Source organism: Aptenodytes patagonicus, chromosome 2, assembly GCF_965638725.1.
Source record: "Aptenodytes patagonicus chromosome 2, bAptPat1.pri.cur, whole genome shotgun sequence".
Classification (NCBI taxonomy): domain Eukaryota; kingdom Metazoa; phylum Chordata; class Aves; order Sphenisciformes; family Spheniscidae; genus Aptenodytes; species Aptenodytes patagonicus.
In genome coordinates, this window is record NC_134950.1 from 93,940,119 (window position 1) to 93,959,821 (window position 19,703).

Sequence of the window (19,703 nt, forward strand, 5' to 3'; positions counted from 1 at the left end):
ACAGTTTGAAAATGCCCACGCTTAACCCTTCGTGGAGACCTGTGGGACTAGCAAACTCCACAAGCTCCTGCTCGCCTGGGCTACGTGCTATGGCCCAGCCTCAGCCGGTGCTGCCACCAGCGCTGCCGGGTTGACAGGGCCACCTCAGGCTCGCTTGATTTTTCCAGTGGAGAAGCATGAACAGCCTTTACAGCGCGCTGGTATCCGAAGTTGGGTTCACATGAGCTGTGTGGTTACAAAAAGTATTTGGCAAAGCAGCTTCTCTGCAGAGGAGGGCAAGGCTTGTGGAACAGGACAGCAAAACAACCCATGGAGATGTTTTCCTACGCCTAATGCAACAAACTGCCAGTAACATTACTTTTGTGGGCTTCTATTCGCTATTTCAGACAGGAAAGAAGAAATAGGAATTAATAGCACTGCACCTGCACAGTGCAACCAAAATCTGAGCTCCAGCGACACAGACCGTCCTCAGGAGAAAGAGACTTGTGGGGTATATCCTGCACTCCTCCAGGCTCATGCATGTCTGTCCCCTTCCCAAGGAAATCAGGGGGAGGAGGAAAAGGGCACACGGGTCTTGTCCTAGCACAGCCTTCAGCCATCGCTGAAGCATCCGCTTGATGGTGGGAGTCAGAAGGTAGAGAGACTCACCTGAGGCTCTGTTAGCATATTATAGCATTTTAAGAGCAACACAGAGCTTTCTAGGTGACTTGAAAGCCTTCTATTCCGTCTAGGTTTAATCCTGCTGTCATGTAGGAAAGGTAGCTGAAGGGAAAGAGCACCTTTCAATAAAGCATTTATTGGCAGGGTTTCGCAGGAGTCAAGGGGCTGCGTGTTACCATGAACAAGCCCCACATCAATCCAAGCTTGCAATGACTTTGTTCTCCAGATGACAAAGGAAAGTCTAACAAGCCCTATCTGGCAGAAGAGGCTCCAGGTGACCACAGTCAGACAGTTTCTGGCCTTCACTGTTAGGTCAGTGTCAGGATTCAGAAATAAATCCAGCAGAACTGAAAGCTGTCTCAATACTTCGACAGTAAAAACCAAGGTACTCTTCACAGGGTAAGGTGGCCACTGGTTGTACCAAAGCCTCAGAGCGATTGCTGACATTTTCCCTGAATGTATTTGCAATTTTGGGCAGTATTTGCTGTAAAATGACAACTGCCTGCATCATAATGGTACAGAGTAATGTAGGACATCCAGATATCAGTGGAGCAGGGCCTGTGAAAAGCAGCGAATAATAGAAAAATCAGTTTCCCAACTCCCTGAGTCCTCAAGAGAGCTAACAGAGCCGTGATCACAGAGGACAGAAATTAAAATGCGGTTATAGGCAGGACAGGGGCCGTGTAAAAGCGGGATGAGCCAGCTCAGCCTGGCAGCGCCTGCCCATGGCCAGAGCTGGCTCAAGGCACACCCTGAGGAGCTCTGCACTAGTCTGTGCCATAATCTAAATAGGCTCTGGGCACCATTGAACTGAGTAGTTACTAATTACTACCCTCGTTGGCTTGAGTTGGGCAAAGACTTCACGCACCCCTCTGACCCCGTAAGGCTGACAGATCTGGGAGGAAAGTGGAAAGACTCCAGCGATGCCTAGGAAAAAACCAAAACCATTGGGTGACTCACTTTTCCATATCAAATATGATTATTTTGTATCTGTAAAGATATTTCATCCCACAGAGACTCCTACGTCAAGTTCACTCACTTCACAAAGCAAATAATAATTTTTCTCCTCCTAAGCCAGCTGATTCGGTGGGGCACCCGTGATCAAGGAGAGCCAAAACACGTGGGGCTGGGCTGAAGGTACGATTGGTTGTTTGACCAAGGTTGACCAAGCCAAAACACTACGTACTGCAATTTCCAGGTTGTTGAGGAAAGAGGCAAACATGGGTTAAAAGTACTCAAATGACCCAGTGTGGAAATACAAATACAGTTCTGGTACCAATGAATTCTGTATTAACAACGTATTCATTGGTGGGAGGAGAGGAACATTTCTGTCACATCTTGAAGGCAAGTGGGAAAGCAGCATTATGCTGGAAATATAAATACTGCCTCAGTAACCTTTACTGTATCTAAAGGGGTTTCTGTTTGGGGATAATTAACTTTCTTTCCCTTCAGGCACTGCCTTATATAAGTGTTTTGAATAACAAGGAAAACAATGACTGAAATAGTCATTGTGCTCTGTAAGCTCACGTGCCCCATAACCTCCTAATAGGAGACACTTTGGACAAGTTTTATTCCCTGATCCGCACATGCAGCTCCCACTGAAGTCAGTGAGAGCCCTGTTTATGCTTCTCCAAGAAGAATTTCACCCATAATGTTTAACTACAATGAACACAAAACAAATCCATCTTCTTAGATATTGGGTGACTGGAAAAATGCCGTAAGTATTTTTAGATAGCAACCTGGAGGACACTCCAGATCCCTGGGTTTACCGTGGTTCAGCTCTAGTTTATGAAGCAAGAGTCTGGCGAGAAGAACAAAAGCACGTGGATGCAGTTATTGCAAATCCTATGATCAGTTCTTAAATGGAAAAATGGATGAGATACCTGAGCTCAGAATAAAACTGTTCCAGTCAAGGGAATACATAAACTGAGTGGGTTTTGAAACGTTTCAAGGCAATAAGATAACACGAAGGTACCACTCTAACACTACATCACTATATAGTACACAATTGTTATTGTAAGAAGGAAAATACTCATCTTTTTTTTTTTTTTTCTGTGAGTTTAATGAGCAAGGGAATCCTAATTTCATTTATTCAAAACAAATTAGAAGGGAAAAAAACCACCAAACAGACCAGCAATTAAGAGGTGGGGAGAGGACGAACAAAATCTCCCACTCATGGACCCAAAATTGCGTGTTGGATAGAACACGGCACAGGAGCAGTCTCAGATGAGGGACCGACCAGTTCGTGCTTGCCACTCGGATTATCCAGCACCTAAGATGAAAATTTTAATTGCTGCATAAAATTAAGGTGGGTGTTCTAGTTTATGTCTCTAGACTAGCTGATGATATGCTCTTGGTATTTCTATAACCTCAGAAACTTGCAGATATAAATTTAAGAGTGGCTTAGATCTGCGGAAACTTTAAAATGTAAGTGCCTGGGGAAGTGAGGAATCCCTTTTTAAAAGGAAAGGGATTAGGCAGAAGAAACGTGAAGAACTGTAAAAGGGAAAATATCAATGGACATGTAGTGAAAGCCTTCACGATGAGAGTAGTTTAGCTATAGAAGGAGTAAAAACACTATCACTGGATGCATATAAAATTTTAGTAGGCTGTCAGAGATGTCTCGCATCCTCGCTCGCAACCTCTTCTGGTTAGAGCTTCCTTTGTAACAGATGGGTAGGCATGAGGGAGCGAAGAACTGGTTCCCAAACACTTCTATTACCAAAAAAGTTAAGGCATAAGACAGCAGAAAAACTCTTCACTCTTGAAAGAGGCGAGTTGAACAAAATCCGCAACACCACATGCCTTTTCAGCAAACCGTACCAGTTTTGCAGAGAGCAGAGGAGGTAATTTTACCTCTTTGTCCAGGTACTAACAGATGGGAAGGCTGGGAGGAGAAAAGCTACCCAGCTGTCTCTGGAAATTTTAGTGGCATCAACAAATGTTTGGTTTGATTGCCCCCAATATCCCCGGCTCCAAATAATCCTTCCTTTACCGTGCCGCTGGAGGTTCGAAGAAAATCGCACCTCCTTGCAACTGCAGCAATCGAAAGGACCTTATTTGGATTCCTCCCCCTAGCTCCACTTTGCACTGAGAATACATGGCTTCAAGAGCATTCACGAAGGGATTTTTTTCCTCCTCTGGCTTAAACAGTGAATGGCAGAGCTCCGAGTCTGAATAAACAGTGTGGGTGGTGACTGCTCTGTGAGGCCCATGTAAAGGATGCAATCATTTTCTGACTCTGTTCAGCATTAAATCATGTGAAACTAGCTTGATTACCACACATAACATTGACTCTGTTACAGGCTATAACATACCGTGTATCCTTCCCTAACTTTGCAGGGGAAAAAAATAACAATTAATTCTCCTAGCTTCAAGTGTTTAATTGTGTATAAAGTTCATTGACCTCACTAGTTGCTGTCAGATGATCTTGCTAAGGCCTGTGAAAAACATCCCAGGAATGCAGTGATGTGGGCAGAAACAAAGTGAGTTCATGCCACAAAATGCTTTAAATGGAACAAAATCAGCAACCATCCAGAGAGCCTGCACTGAAAACAGGACTTCGGAATAATCTCTGGTTTAACCTCACCTAAGCACAGCTAGTCCTTGAAAAGGGGCTATTACAAATCATAGCCTTTAAAAAAATAAATCCTTTAGGGATCCTGCATGTGACTACATGAAGTAACTTTGTTTACTGGGAAACCTCTGCAGCTGACTGGGAGTCAATGTTTTGGAATGACTGGAGAAACTGGGACACATAGGAGATAAGCTGGGAAGAGGGGAACCTGTTTTTGTGCCCTGTCCAGTTCCCATTAAGGGCGACCATAGATAAGTTGCTTTGCCACCACGCAACTCAATTTCTTCCTCAATAAAAATGGAAATAGGACTGCTTATCTACAGGCAGACACACGATGCTTTTTTCTAGGCAGGGAAGCCACTGTTAATGGGAGGAATCATCACATATTTGACACATATGTGAGTACTCATGCTCCATCGTTTTTAACATCTCTCTGAAATGCAGCTTCTGAGATGCGTTACAGGAAATCTTCCCTGAATGACCCCGAAGAAGTGTGTTGCGTTGCCCATTTCATAGGCCGTTTCCGAATGAATAAGATCAGCATGAATTCTGCTGGTAGTGCCCATTAAAATATAAACTGCTCCTCTTACATACTTTTCACAACTGACCTATGCAATTTCAGAGAGATGTCACAGCCCAATTTTCTAGGGAAGCAGTGCACGAACCACTGATTAGATGGCAGCTTTCGCTAAGCCTTAAATCTTAGCACAAGTTGAAAGCACATCTGCCAAATCTCTGTCAGACTGCAAGGCCTTTGGGACAGAGACCAAGACCGCCTATGGGCATGGACAGCATTTTGACCATCCCCGCTCTGGCCTCAGGGCGATGCAGTCAGATGAGCCCCGTACCTCACCAGGGCTGGAAGCACTGCCGTAGAGCTCACCCCACTTCTGGTGTTCTTGTGGGTGCCTCCGGCAGCACCTGAACATGTCCATGAAGTGTGACCAGGCAAGCATGACCGCAGGGCACTTCTTCATAGGCATTTATTTCCCATCCTCTCCCATACCGCTCTTGCTGCTCCTTCCCTCCTCCTCTCCAAAGGCTGACGTACATGAGGAGGGAACATACGGCTCGTAGACAGTAACAAGGTGATTGAAAAACTGGTCTGAAGTGATGACCTAGGAAATGGGCTTTCATCACATCCAGTATGTTGCCTGACAGCAGCTCTCAGTTTGCTGGGGGGCACCAATCTACTTCTGATATTTTGCATTTCTTATGGCGGCTACAGCAGATAAGCTCCTGAACAAATAATTCTGGTGAGACCATTTTCCATTTGGTTATTTGGTTCATTTTGGTGATCATAACAGGCTTGGATTATAACTTCTACCATCTGGAATTTAATCTTCTTCACAGACAGATAAAACCAGATAATAGCCATATTAAATTGTGGATTATGATTTCTCTTGGTATTAAGTTCTAAAGTCTTACCCCAGAAGGGTACGGGATTAAGACAACCTATACTATTAAGTGCACTGGAAAAGATGTAGTTCATAATTTCTCACATCTATTTTATCTACTCATTATCAATGATAATAGTGGCCTTAATCTTTTAAGAAAATACTCCAATCAAACTCTGTAACCAAAACAAAGTGTATGCGGGAGAAGGGAGTTTAATTAATTTTTGCTTTCCATTGCCCAGTTACAAGTGTTTGGGTGGGAGGGAAGGGGGATGGAGGAGGAAAAAACAGAAAGTGTGATGCAACTTCATGTTTATGGGAAAAATATTTGGAGGACAAGATATCTATGAAATCAATGGGTTCCAGGCCTCAGCCAGCATTTCATGCTTTTCACAGATGGTGACATATTGGAATGTTTTCCCAAACAACAAGAAGCCAAAATGGGGTTTCTGCAGCAGCAAATAGGTAAGAAAACACTAACCCAGTTCCTCAAAAAGCTACAAAATATCAAGCAATTTTAAGGTACTTTTGAAAGAAAACCTTAATACACAATGACATACCATCCTTCTGGATTGCATTTTTGCTAATAATAGAGCAAAATACCTAAGCAGTAATAATAAGAAATAGGCTTCTGAGCAACACCCACACATTTAAAGGTATCACGAAGACTTGGGTTTAGTTCAGTCATTTCCAAAGTTCAAGATAAATAATCTGTAACAAAGGACTTAATGTAAGTGCAACCCTATTTTATTACCCCGAAAACTACGCTCCACCAGAATAAACTGAGCGAGAATTCATGGGGTTTGCAGCTTGTCAAAAATGGAGGAGACATTAAAGTTGCCTTAGGGGAAATACACATATATATATTATAAACTACGCAATACCTGGGTATTAAGATTTCCTCTTACCTGAAAATGACACTCTCTTTTGTTAGGACCTGAAAAATACAACACTAGTAATCCAAGAACAGCTGGTGAAAACCAAATAAACCTAGGAAACTGTCTGCATATCGATTCAGAAATTCTTGCCATATCACTCCCCTTCTTCAATTTTATTTCAGGAAACCTAACACATCCTGGAAGCAGGAGTTTTATCTGAAAAAATCATGTACTTCAGTCACGTTTGATACTAAATAGCACCTTGAACCCTATCCTCCCATCTCCTGCCTGCTGTTTAAATCCAAAACGATTTCAGCAGCCCACTAGCTAAAATTTCCTCAGACTAGCAACCCCTGCTTTGTACCATCTGAATGCTGCGTTTCTGGACTGTATGAAGAAGGGGGTTGTTATGTCTGATAGTTCCTGACACGATGGACAGCAAAAGCGTGTTGAAATTTGAATTAAGATGACAAGTATTATCTATATATACATGAATGAAGGCTTTTATTTATATAAGGTTAGTATCCTCAGATAGTATACAGCTAGAACATTGTTTGGATACTGTTGCAACAGTATAATCCCGGCGTTCCCGTGGGATACGGCATGTGTTTCTATCCCTGGTGATTTATGAGCTATTGGACCTTAAAACTCTTGCTGCTTCTTTCCTCTAGCAACATTTCACTGGCACGGGTCCAGCTCTGAATATAGCCAGTCCACAGCCTTTGACTATTAAAATATTCGGTGCCTGTTCATTTCGAGGTGTGGGTCTGCACAACCCACTCCGCAAGGCCAACTGCTGGACTTGCAAGGTCTGACACAACCCCACCAGGTTCAGCAGCGCCATCCTGTTTTACACCCCTTCGGTATCTTATCCACAATCCCACTTCACTACGTTAAGGAAACACCAAAAATTTAAAAACAAACAAACAAATCCACCCCGCATTCCCATTAAGATAAAAACGTGAAATGAACATAAAATGAAGGGAGATACTGCTGTCACTTCAAGGAGTGAGGATTAAAGGACTCCAGCCTCATCAGATAAGGCTCTGGATTTTCTTGTCTAGCACTCTTGTCTTAATCCATTTTCCAGTTCTATATGAAATGAATTATAGCTAGATCTGCATAGCATTTAAGGACATAAATCTATCCTACAGTGTATTTGAATTTAAAATACACACAGCCTAATATCTTTCATGCCTGAAAAAAATGGAAGTGAAATCTCAGGGGGAACAGAGCAATTACCTATTTCAGTCAACGTGTGAAGATTAGTCAAATAAATGGGCTAACAGGCCCACCAGCTGGAAAAATTAAACGGAAAGCCTGCTTCTGAATATATGCATTATATCACCTTTAGCCAGAATGGCTTTAATTATTCTTAAATATAGCAGTGGAATGAGAAATAGGAAAATCTTACAGCCCTTTTCTCCCACAATGGAGAAAGAGATGAAAAATGCCATCATTATAATTTTTATTGCCTTTAGATAGATGGGTAGTCTTCCAGGTCACGGTAATCCTTCTTGGCTTTTTATATCATATATTTAGCCTGAGGATCTAGAGATATTTTTTTAAGTGCCTGTGAATTCTGTCACTCGTCCGTCACTGCTGGGTATGGAAATAGCGTTGGGCCCATTTTGCAGGTGGGGATAAACACCGCTGCGTCGGTGACAAAGCACAACCACCGGCTGAGCCCTCGCTGTCAGTTCCCTGCTCGGACTATCAGGCCACTCAGAGAAGTCAAGAAATGTAGGGTGGGATGCATTTTACCTAGTTTGAGTTGTCTTAAAACTGCAAGTCTAGACTAAGCTAATCATTTAGATTTTTTCCCTAGATGAATCATCTCGCTTCGCCCTACCTATTTTAGGACAAGATGAATCACCTTCTGAAAGCGTCTGTCTGCTGGATGCCTAATTTTTAGATATCTCAAATCCATCCTATGCAGAAAAGCACAATCATCTCTAACTACTAAACAGTTAATAAACGCTATAATGAATCTATCTAAGGCTAATGACGTGTTTTATCTAGTATTCTTTGACAGTAATTAGAAAAATACCGAATTCTTAGTTTTCATAATCTCAACAATTTCTCCAGCCAGAAAACAAACCAAAGAGCCACTTCGTTTCAACAGAAAATGTTTGAAGAAACTATTACTTCGTCAGGCACACTACACAATTGAAATAAAGTCTCTTAGTCGAGATGGTGAGGAAGAGAATACAAACACATAATCAAACTTTGCAGCAAACATGCCTTTTTCTGTAGTTCTAGCTTTTTACATGTTTTAGGAGGGGCTGAATTTACATTTGTGTTTTCTCTCCAGTCATCTGCTAGATGGGTTCCTTCCTGAATATGTGCTGTCATGAGACCCAATTTTGCCTGAAACACCAGAGGGCTCCTGGCTCAATCCCACTTTGATGCTACAGCTGGACACAAATCTCTGCTGTCTGTATAAACCTGTGCCTCTTGCTCACTCTACTTTTGGCGTCCAGTTCCAAAGAAGATGGTGGAGCTCAGTACAGATCTAGCTGCAGGAATTAATTGCTTTAGGATGACAGAGATGACAGAGAGTTTCCCCTCTCGGGAAAACTCCCTAGTGAATTCCCACATGAGAGCCAAAACCCTTCCAAGCCATCAGCTTAAAAATAACACGTTGGGTTTCGGAAAAAATGTAATTCTGGGGGGTTTGTGTAGCCTCTGTTTTTGACCCTTTACGGTTGCACTGGTGTTGAGTTTTCAGAGGACTTCTCCACAACCGAGAAACTTCTCCGCAACCAGCTCCAGAAGCGGAGGCCTTAAGAACATCAGTCAGGGTGAGACTCAGCCCCGTAAGACTTGGCAATGCTGCCAATGTACGTGGTAGTCCGAAAGGCCTCCGAAACCCAAGAGGCCCATCTGAGGAGAACTACAGACAGACAAAAAGCATCTCTGCTTCCACAGCGACAAATGCCTTAGAGATACCAAAAGGCACTTACAACAGCAAGTCAACAGATAGACTGCCTCAAATTCAAACTGATGAGTCTCTATTTCATGACTGATTTCACTCTTATGGGTAATCCCCAGGGTAAAAATTTCTCCCTGTTTCATGCCAAACTGCTACCAACAGTTTTTAGGGAGGTTCTGCACAGCTTGGGGATTTTTCTTCAAGTGTTTTAAGGCCTACATGATGAAAAACACAGTGACTAAAACGGAAAGTCTGGGCATTCTGCACCATATGTTACTGCTTTGCCATAGAAAACTTCAGGGTTTTAGGGGTAGTGACTGGGAAATTATGACCTCCTGCCCATGAAGTTGCAGGTATTTAGCACGGTCCCACTACCGCACCATTAGTTCTTTGATTTCATAGGCAGAAGGAACAGAGGCAGTTTTCTTTCTTAACTCTGTTTCTCTAAAAAATACTTTTTAAAACCTCTCAGCAGAAATGGACTTAGTGGATGTGCAGAGATCACAGAAGGACTTCTCCCCTAGTCCCAAAGTGCAGTTTCCCTACTTTAAGCAGTCAGCTCTTACATTGTTCAGTTGCAAAGCAAAGCTTCTGAATGTGACCTGATGTGACGCTAATATTCTTGAGCCTACCAGCATACCGGCAGAAAAAGATCAAAGCTCTGGGAACCGCTCCCATTGAGCTATATGGACAACTTAAATGATAACAGCATCAAATTATTGCTTTGCTGATAATATTAATGAAACAACTCCCTCCCCAGGTGTAAGGGCAGAGCCAGTGGTTATGGGTGAGCCTGAATATAGCTGTACTTCTTTCCACCAACCTCTAACCTTATAATATCTTCTCTATATAAATAGCTGACAAAAATACAGAGGCTCTTGAATCTTCCTCTACTTAAGCACTGAAATCTAGGAAAGGGATTATATTACAGTTTACCTTACGATGAACTCAGCATGTCCATTCCAACACCAGGTTTGTGAACTATGCCACGACAGTTAGAAAAACTGACAGTAAGCATAACTTACTGCTAAGGAAGTTATTTATCTAAAAAAACAGCAAGAGGGTTATCAACTCCAAAATACTGTAACGCAAGTTCTACTAAGATATGTATGTAAGTAAAAAGTGAATAAATGGTGGTAAAACTGAAGGCACTTTCCCTATTCTGGGCGACAAGATTATTTGGGATTAACTTCTGTATTGGATGGATGACTCTGAGGACACTGTGGGTAAGAAGGAAATAATACACATTTTTGTGGCTACAAACACTAAACCAAAAAACTAAACTGTCTGGCTTTACATCGCTAAAACACAGAGTTGTGGAAACACTGCTAAAGTTTTGTTGGTACAGACCATGGTACTAATCTTGTCTCTTTCTCAGTTTCTTTACCTCATGCTTTATCTTCCCTTTACTTTCTACTTCTTCAACTTTTTCCTTTTCTCCCCCTCCTTCTCTCCCCCTCAGCATTCAGTTTCTTTCTGTCTCAGGTAGAGCAAGGTCGGTTAGCAAGGAAATCCTGATGCAATTGTGATGCTTTCCTGTCACTGTTCATTACTCACTAAGGCTATAAAACCATAATGAATATCATTATTACTAAATAATTTCTGCACAGATTAGTTTTCAATAGCCTAATCTTCCCCTTTTGTTTCATTTTTTAAAAAACACTTCCTTTTTTCAGTACAGCACACGGAGGGCACAGAACATCTACAGCTGATCTCTGGACAGCCTCATTTTTTTTTGCACTGCTCAGGCTGTGGCAGTGGCACCCTGTGAGGCCACCTTGGCAGCGTGGGGCGGCCCACCCTCCCGTGCCACATCGGCACTGTCCCCTCTGGTGGGACACTGGCCGCTGAGGTGGGCGGCTGCTTCCTGAAGGTCCTTGAGATGATGGACTGCATCCCTCTGCTTCCCTGTACCCACGGGGGGAGTGGGAGCCACAGCTTTGCTGCCAGCAACGTGCTGCTGCACTCGACAGGAGGGCAGTGATGTCCCCACCCCGGAATGTAGACAGAGATGGGGTTACCACGTTTCCCTGTGGTATTCGGCAAATAACCCAGACCTAAATAAGCCAGACCTTTGGGGGGAGCTGTGGGTGGAGAGGATTTTGAAACTCCATCCTAGGCTTGAAAAAGCAGGTCCTAACATCTCCGCTCCATTTGCCCCCTGCGTAAAGCTGTAGCCACACTGAGGTCGGCAAGATAAAAGAAGAGAGACCTACACACTGCATCTACTGCTTCCCCCTTGGCACGCTCCTACCGCTTCCATACTCATTTCCATCTGTGCAAAGTGCATGTAAAACAACTTAACCCCTTGCCAGCCAGACATTGAACCGCAGGATTTGAATCGCTATCAGTTCCTGGGCCTCCTTAGGTACATAAAAGCCGTGTCCGCACTTCAGGAGGCGGCTGAATCACAGCCTTTGTGTGCTGGGTGCAGGGGAAATGGAGCCTGGCTGTGGGCATGTGCCAGCCCCTGCCGGGTAAGAGCTGGCATTGTCTGCCTAACGAAGCGTCGACATTTCTACCAAGCACACTGAGTAAATTTTCAATGGCATAATCGGGCTGTACGTAGTAAAATAAATGAGTCCAAATTTCCTAAAAGCAGGAAAGTCTACAATCAAAACACACAACAGAAAGACCCGGATTTCCTAGCCTGGGCAAAGAGCAGAGAGGGCAAAACTTTCAGAGCATCCCTGACTGCCGAGTTTTAGAGCATCCTCAGCTGCAGCAGCCAGCGCCTAAGGAAAGGCACCACAGTGGGTGCGAAGGATGCTCAGTGCTGCAGGACATCACCCAGGGGTGCTGGAGGGGAACGTGCCAGGCAGGCAGATGGTTTTGAACGTAGCAGCTCTATGCAAAATAGTTTTCGCTGTGTCTTGCTTCCACTGGGCATACGTATCTCCCTGTCACAGAGTAGTGAGCGGCACCGAGCGTACACGACATGGCAAAAGAGAAGCTGAGGAGCCTTATGACGCAGCAGTAATTCCAGTACACATCTTCCAAAGAAAGGAAGAAAATAACTTGCAGTCTGCTAAGTGAAAATGTCTTTCAGCAAAGTTTTTCCAGCTACAGTGAGATACATATAGCTACATATTTACAGTTAAGACACCAGGGAGATAATCTATGTACGTATACTTCCAAAGTACGTTTGGACAAGAACTGAAATTTTCCTCTGCAAGTAGCATAACGACTAAATATTTAAATGGTTAGAAGGCCAAACAATTGCAAACAAGTCAGTAACAACCATATTTCTCTCAATTCCTGGTATCGCCCACTAAGGACAGCTGTAAAACAGGGCCCGAGTAAGCCCAAAATTATTCCTTAAAACTGGACATAATAATAATAAACAGCTACACGGAGTGGAAATATGTATACCTCCCTTGGAAAATCTACAAAAAGACAAGGCCAGTGCTTTAGAGAGCTCACCATTTTTTCACGTACCAATCACCAAACACTTCTCTGATAAATTGTTATGCAAACTGATGCTTGATGGAGTTTGGACTAATTAAATAGTCTTATGTCAGAGACAGACTCATAGAAGAGCCTTATATGGGTACCCAGCATCTCAGCAAATGCACCGAGTTCTGCCTGCTCAACTGATGTTGCGCCCTGCAGGCAATTCGTGGTCGCTGGCACCTTAACGAGCCCACACTTCACGAGTAATGACCGACCGGGCTGATTAGAAACAGCCAGCGATGTTTCCTGGCGAAAGGCTGCTGTCCTCCCCGGTGCGGGAGGGAGGCGGCTGCCGGGGGCATGGGGAAGGATATCATGTGAAGGAAGAAGCGAAGCACTACAGATGTCCCGCCGGGACAATGCTGCAGTGTTCCCGCTACATCCCGGCAAAGAGGAATACAAGCGCGAGCGCAAACAGGGTTTGTGTGCATTCAATGAAATTGTTTTTGTACACAAAGAGGATTTCAGCTGCTGTGAGGCAGATGGAAGGTGCTTTTGGCCGTGCTGAAATGTCTGGTACCGCCTGCGTTTGGAAGCATGTGTGGGGCAAGAACAAAATACACTACTGTGCAATGTAAGTTGTCTGGTAAAAAATTAATTCAGTACAGAGCTATCCGAACTACAGGAAAACAAGTAGGAGTGGATGGCTTACCCTGCTGCTCCGCTCTTTCCTTTCTCCTAGAAGAAAGAGAGCTGCCTACACTGTTGGTCATGAACCCAGGCAGCTCAAAGGAAGGTGAGGGGACAGCAAGTGCCAGAGGGCAGCAACAACAACAACAAACTTCTTTTTGAGAGGAGAGGAGAGCGAACGAGGAGCAGCTACAAACGGGGAGCCTTTACCTTTGGCAGGGCACCGCTCACCTCCTTTAGTCGCCAGCAGCAGCTCCGTTCTCCAGGCTGGGCGGAGGCGTGGGCACCTCCAGCCAGTGACTACAGCTCACCCTCCCTCTGCTCTCCTCTCCCCCGGGAGCCCAGCTGCTTCTGCATGGCTTTCAGGGTGGCACAGAAACAGGTGAGCCAAAAGGGAGTCCCACTTTCAGAAAGTTTGAGAAATTCTTTACTAGACCAGGTAGTTCATCCTATTAGGATGATTGCATCACTTAAATATCTGGTTTGCTAAACTCTTTAATTGGGCAAGTGTTTTTCTATTGAAATTTGCAGGTCTCCGTAGATCGTTTACCTTCCAGTACCCCACGCCTGTTAAAAATCCTTCTCCCAGCCCGGTTTTGTACGGTGCTAATGTCAATCCACATCAAAGTCCACAGGAATTCTACACATGTGAATCCAAGTTTAAGCAAGAGAAAAAAAAAAGGGCTCAGATTTTTATTACGTGAATTTTATTGGAACATTCCCTTCATGTCCCTACATACAGAAGAGCGTCTGGATTCAGTTACAGCTGCATTTACTCCCACACATCTGCTCCCTTATTGTTATAGTTACCTTTTCTCGGGGGATTTAAGAAACTACCCCAAAAAAAAAAGCCCTTCACCTTTAGGTCCATGACGATGAAGATCAAAAAGCCTTCGGCATTCCTGCACCGTGACATGAATTACGCTTTGAAGCTGTTTAAAAATTGCTTTCCTAATTCGAACACTGCCGTTTGACCGCCGGGTTTCTAACACCGGCGTGCAGCAGGGCCGGTGCCCTTCCTCTCCATGTAGGTGTACAGCTTTTTATTGTAACGCACAACCCGTCTGTGAGTGGCGTTTCACTGGAAGGGACGTAAGGCAAGGTATAGCGAACCTCCCTAGCAACAAATGTAGAAACAGAAAAATAAACTTTGGATGCGCCGGGTTCAATTGATTACACAAGCTGCTGGGCTGGCTGCGTGATGGAAAGCAGTAGGAGGACAGCCCCGAACGGGGCTGAGTCCAACGACGGAGGATGTCAGCGGGATTAAAGGTACCGGCAACATTGAAACATTGTGTCAAAAATCTCATTTTAATAGAGTAATACAGTATGAGGCGAGATACTTCCCTACTTCCCAACTGCGCCTATGTGCAGAGCCTCCGTGAGGCTGTCAAGACCAGATCTTATCGCGGACTCACTGCAGAGACGAACCCCACTCCGGCTGAAGGCAGGAGCAAAGTTCTGGTTTATTTCAGTGCTAACGAGGGTGGGCACTAAATGCATATGTTGATGAACCTCAATGCGGGAAGGCAGACGAGGGTGCCAGGGCCGTCAGGGATGAAGCACTGCAGCAGCACACCTAAACATACACCCTGGCGGGGGGAAGGCGGGGGGGCTTGGGCAAAGGGGGGAGAAAGGAGGAACCACTGAGCTCCTGCAGCAACTACAACTGACATGGCTATTACTGACGTGAACAAAAAACCATGGTCCATTTTGGATTGCTCTCATTAGCTGGTTAAGGCCAGCTAGTGCGTATTTGGGGTTGGAGCTCGAACTGATTCAAAGACAGACACTGGCTGCATTTTCTATGCAGGAAAACACGACCTAGGTCCCAGAAGCAGTCATTTTCCAGGGAGACAGTTTAAAATTATTTGGTTTTAAGTACGGATGGACATGATTTAGAAGAGCCAAACTCGTGTATCAAGAAACACGTGCATGGCAGGGATAAAGGTTAAAACAAGGGGAGGCACAGCTTATCTGAACTATCTCCTAATAACCCCACTAGTGAGCTAACATTACTGGGACCTGAAATGACGTGGGCAGGCAGGGGTGCAGGCTGCAAGGCTGCCTTTGCCCTGGCCAACGTGCTGACTGCCCTGGGAAGATGCTAGCTAGTCTCGATGGCAACGTGCACGTTATCCTCCCAGCCATACAGTAGCAGTCCTATCTGAGACCTGTAAGTAAGGAGAAACAGTGTATTCCTCAGCTTGTAAATTAATTTAATTCCTGGAGTGCACTTACAGAGTAATGCCTGAGGCTTACGAAGGCAAAATGGAGCTAGAGACAGCACATTAGTCTCTGGAGAGACATACCAGCTGTTTCACGTCCTGATGGGGGGTAGGGTGGAAAACAGTCGTATACAGTCTGCACCATCCACTTGAAATGAGAATATTTTCCCCCTACTTTCCCATACTATTTAAAAATCATATACCTGAATAAATATAGGAAATTAGCAACTTCACAGAGATGCATTAAGTCCAAATCCTGCAGTATACCTCTGAGGTGCAATGCTGAAATAGAAACAGCAGTCTTCTCCTCCTACAGAGCATTACCAAGAAATAATGATTCTCTCTGATGAAGAAACAGATTAAAAGGGAAATTAAACTTCAGATTTAATTTCAATAGTAGTGCACCCAAGTCATCTCGTAAATAAGCCAATCTCACCATCTAAATTAGGCATCAATAGAGAATTAATGTTGGCCTTAGGAAAATTTTAAGCCTTAAGAAAAGGAAAGGGTAGATGAGTGTTCCCCTTTCAAATATGAATCTATAATCAACCCTCTCAAAAACGAAGATGGTTAGGGGCTGATGGCAGGCAAATTTAATAAATATGTAAAGGGTTTTCATCTCACTGAAGGGGCAGGGTTGGCCCCAAAGCTGAGATCCAAATGCTCCTAAACTTTGTGGAGGTCTAAATTTATATCCAGACATTGTGACTAGCCCATATATTCTTAATAAGCTATATCAAGAGCCTACGTTCAGATACTTTACCACACTGAGACACCGCAGATGCAAGGCTCTTCTCTAGATCCCAAGACTCGGTTTCCGTAAGAAATCTGCTTCCAAAAGCTTACAGTGAGTGCTAGGGGTTGCTGTTTTGGCGTCCTCATTTCTGCCTCCCAATGAGCTGTGGTTTGCACAGTACTGAGTCAGAATATCATGTCTCCAGCTCAGCTTGAATCAGTCAGGTAAGGCACAATGCAGCTGATGGCTTCGAGCACGTAATTACGGCATCCCTGAGCTGCTCAGAGGATGCTGGCACTGACAAAGTGGGAAAGGCTAAAAGCATCATATCAAAATGTCATAAAACATTCATTTTACATGATTAGAGAAACCAGTAATTAGCATTTTTCTTTTAGTGCTTGACTTTTTATTCCAGCTGCTCTAATCCAGCTTCTTTCTACGGCAATTATTACCAGGAAAGCTGAATTTGGCATTCTTTTCATGTCCACTTTAAAACCTGCTCTGTAATCTGTCAGCTAGGCAGGTCTCATACGCAGTATTTGAAGATAAGCAAGGGGGGTTTTTTCCTATAGTCAAATTATGTTCATAGTAAGCTTCAATTGCTAAACATTGAATTGTAGGAATATGTCCATACTCTATTAAACAAATCATATAAATATGTTTCATCTCTATTAGTCTAGATTTATCTTGCCAAGGCTGAAGCTTTGTGTAAAAGGACTGACCCCAGGAGTCCATATGTCAAACTAAATTAAGGAAAAGCAAAAAAAAAAAAGAAAAAAAAAGTAGAGCCGTATCTAAACTTCCTAAGAATAATAGGATGTTGATTAAACTGTTAGAAAGTTAAATAAACAAGTGAATTTTTTTTTAACTGTCCTTTGAACGCCTCAGACTTTCACTCGCCCTAGCTGTCTCTGAAGGTAAGGAGGAGAAATAGCCCATTGCTAGAGGGCATGCAGATTTCAGGAGGCAGTGCTCTGCCAAAGCTTTCTGAGTGACATTGGGTAAGTCACCGAAGCCTGGGGCATTTTGACATCTCATTTCCATCAAACTAATTGAGTTGTTGTAGGAGTAAATAGAGAACAGAGCTTTGCAGCAGAAGGGCAAGCTAACGTCTGCTTCAATGGGTAAGGCAAGCAGCCACGTTGCTCTAGCAAAGAGCCGTGCACGGGCGGTAGGCTGGCCTCTTGGAAAGCAAACACCGGCACCATCCTGTTAGGAGCACTAGGAAACCTGGGTCGGGAAGCACTGAGAAACAAGCCATTGCAGGGCTCTGGCCATGCACTGTTGCTGCTAGCGGTATCAAGAGAAAAAGACAAAAGCTAGCAGGTATCCCCAAATCTGATGGCTGCTTCTGACCATGAGAGGGTCATACGCTACTTGGCGCAGACTCGGGTAACATTGCCATGTCCGTGCCACAGGTGGGGAACCACCAACCTGAGGGGTGGAGAGAGTATGCTTTGGAGGCTAAAGCGGTCATCCATCCCTCCCCTGCCTCTGAAGGTTTTTCACCTGGGTATCACTTTTGTCTGGCTTTAGGAGAGCTATCCCGGCTCACGTTCTGCAAACGGTTTGCCACCTTTCACTTCCCTCAGGAGACAACTGCAAACCCTATAAGCTGTTAACCTACCGGAGAAAGATTTCCTTGGCACTTAAGCTAAATTTTTGCTTTTTCAGTGGCGTTCTGCCCCCGCCGAGCTCTTGCCGTCAGTCCTCATTACACCAGTCCTGCTTACCAAGAGTCAGTCACTCCGGCCACCCATGAGCTGAATTGCCTCCACGCCACTGGAAAGCCATGCAGCCACGTTAGCATGGCACCTTACTCCAGCCACTGTCTCCAGCTTCCCAGCAAGTGCATTACTTGGGGAAAGCCTCATGCTCACCCACGTGTATAGATTTTGGACTGGAACTGGCTTAACCTTCAAGCTGCCCTTGGTGGGTGAGCGGGGTGAGTGTGGGATTGTCTTCATCCCCACGCTGTGACCCACAGCCACTTAGAAAAACCACAGGCATCTTTCCTCACACGTGTATTTTTAGCACTCCCCCACTAACCTGCTTTTGTTCTTTCCTGAACCCTTGCAGAGCTATCAATCTCTTTCTGACAAAAAGTGTCAATTTTTCCAATTATAGCAAAGCCATACAGAAATGCAATAGCATTTCTTGGCTCATTAGTAATTTCAGAGAGGTAACCCCATTTTTCCTCTGTTGTATGATTTACAAGTTGGTGTCTCATCTCATATTAAATATCATAGGTAGACATTAACTAGCTAAACATATTCTTATTTCCCTAAAACGATGCTTTAGATATTTCAAGTTCCAATCACCTTTCTGGTGCCGCATAAATTCCTAATTAAAAAAGTAACTAATAAATGCTCTTCTTCAATGCATTAATAAGAAACCTCAGCATTCTGCACATTGCCATAGAGCTCTTCAATATTAGAGAAACTTAGGAAGGTGCTTGTATTAGTTTAACTTACTTACAAAAGGATCTCACCAGCATTTGAGGAAGAAAAACATGAAAATCAATACCAAGAAACATAAACACAAACAAGGAAGATATTAAATTAAGCCACATTTGAAAAGTTCCTACTCCAGTGAGTACATGATGTGCAGCCAAAAACCTATTTTTATACTACAGAAAGCATTTAACTGAGCACATCTGCAGTAAGCTTCTGTGGGAACGTATACCGGGGATCTTGTTCACACAATGTACACAGGTGGATTCACGTTTAGATAGCAGATTCTGGAGCATCGTGAGCCACCCATGCCTTCTGCCCACCTTCCCTGTTACACACAGCTTTCGAAAATTGGTTCAGCCTGACTTGCCAGCATTTTCAAGACCTCTATACATACGGCTGTGGGTCTTCCTATTGCCTCTCTGGTTTTGCTGAAAGGGACCGTGATTTCCAGCACATCGGTTTCCCCTCGCTATTTCCCTGCAGCACGCAGGCAAAAGTATCTCTCTTTGCCAAACTGAATCTCGAGCCTGGCAAATGTATCTGAGGAAACCGCCTGCCTTGCTCTCCTTCGCCAACCCCTCTCCTTTTGGGAGCCCCCGGCCCTCCCGTACGTGACCCCACAGGCCGGATCGATATGAAGGGCCCTCGTGTTGCAAACGGCTTCCCAGCAGCTGAAATTATTCCAGCAGAGCCGATCGCAACGCAATGCCTGGGGGAAACAGCAATTCCTGATAGATACCATCTCCTGTCTTC

General features: G+C 44.2%; 1 protein-coding gene across 1 annotated transcript in view; it reads right to left on the reverse strand.

Annotated features, from left to right (window-relative positions):
* The window catches only part of BCL2 (BCL2 apoptosis regulator), a 97,451-nt gene that overhangs the window by 46,345 nt on the left and 31,403 nt on the right, over nt 1-19,703 (reverse strand). The gene's annotated exons all lie outside the window — the stretch shown is intronic.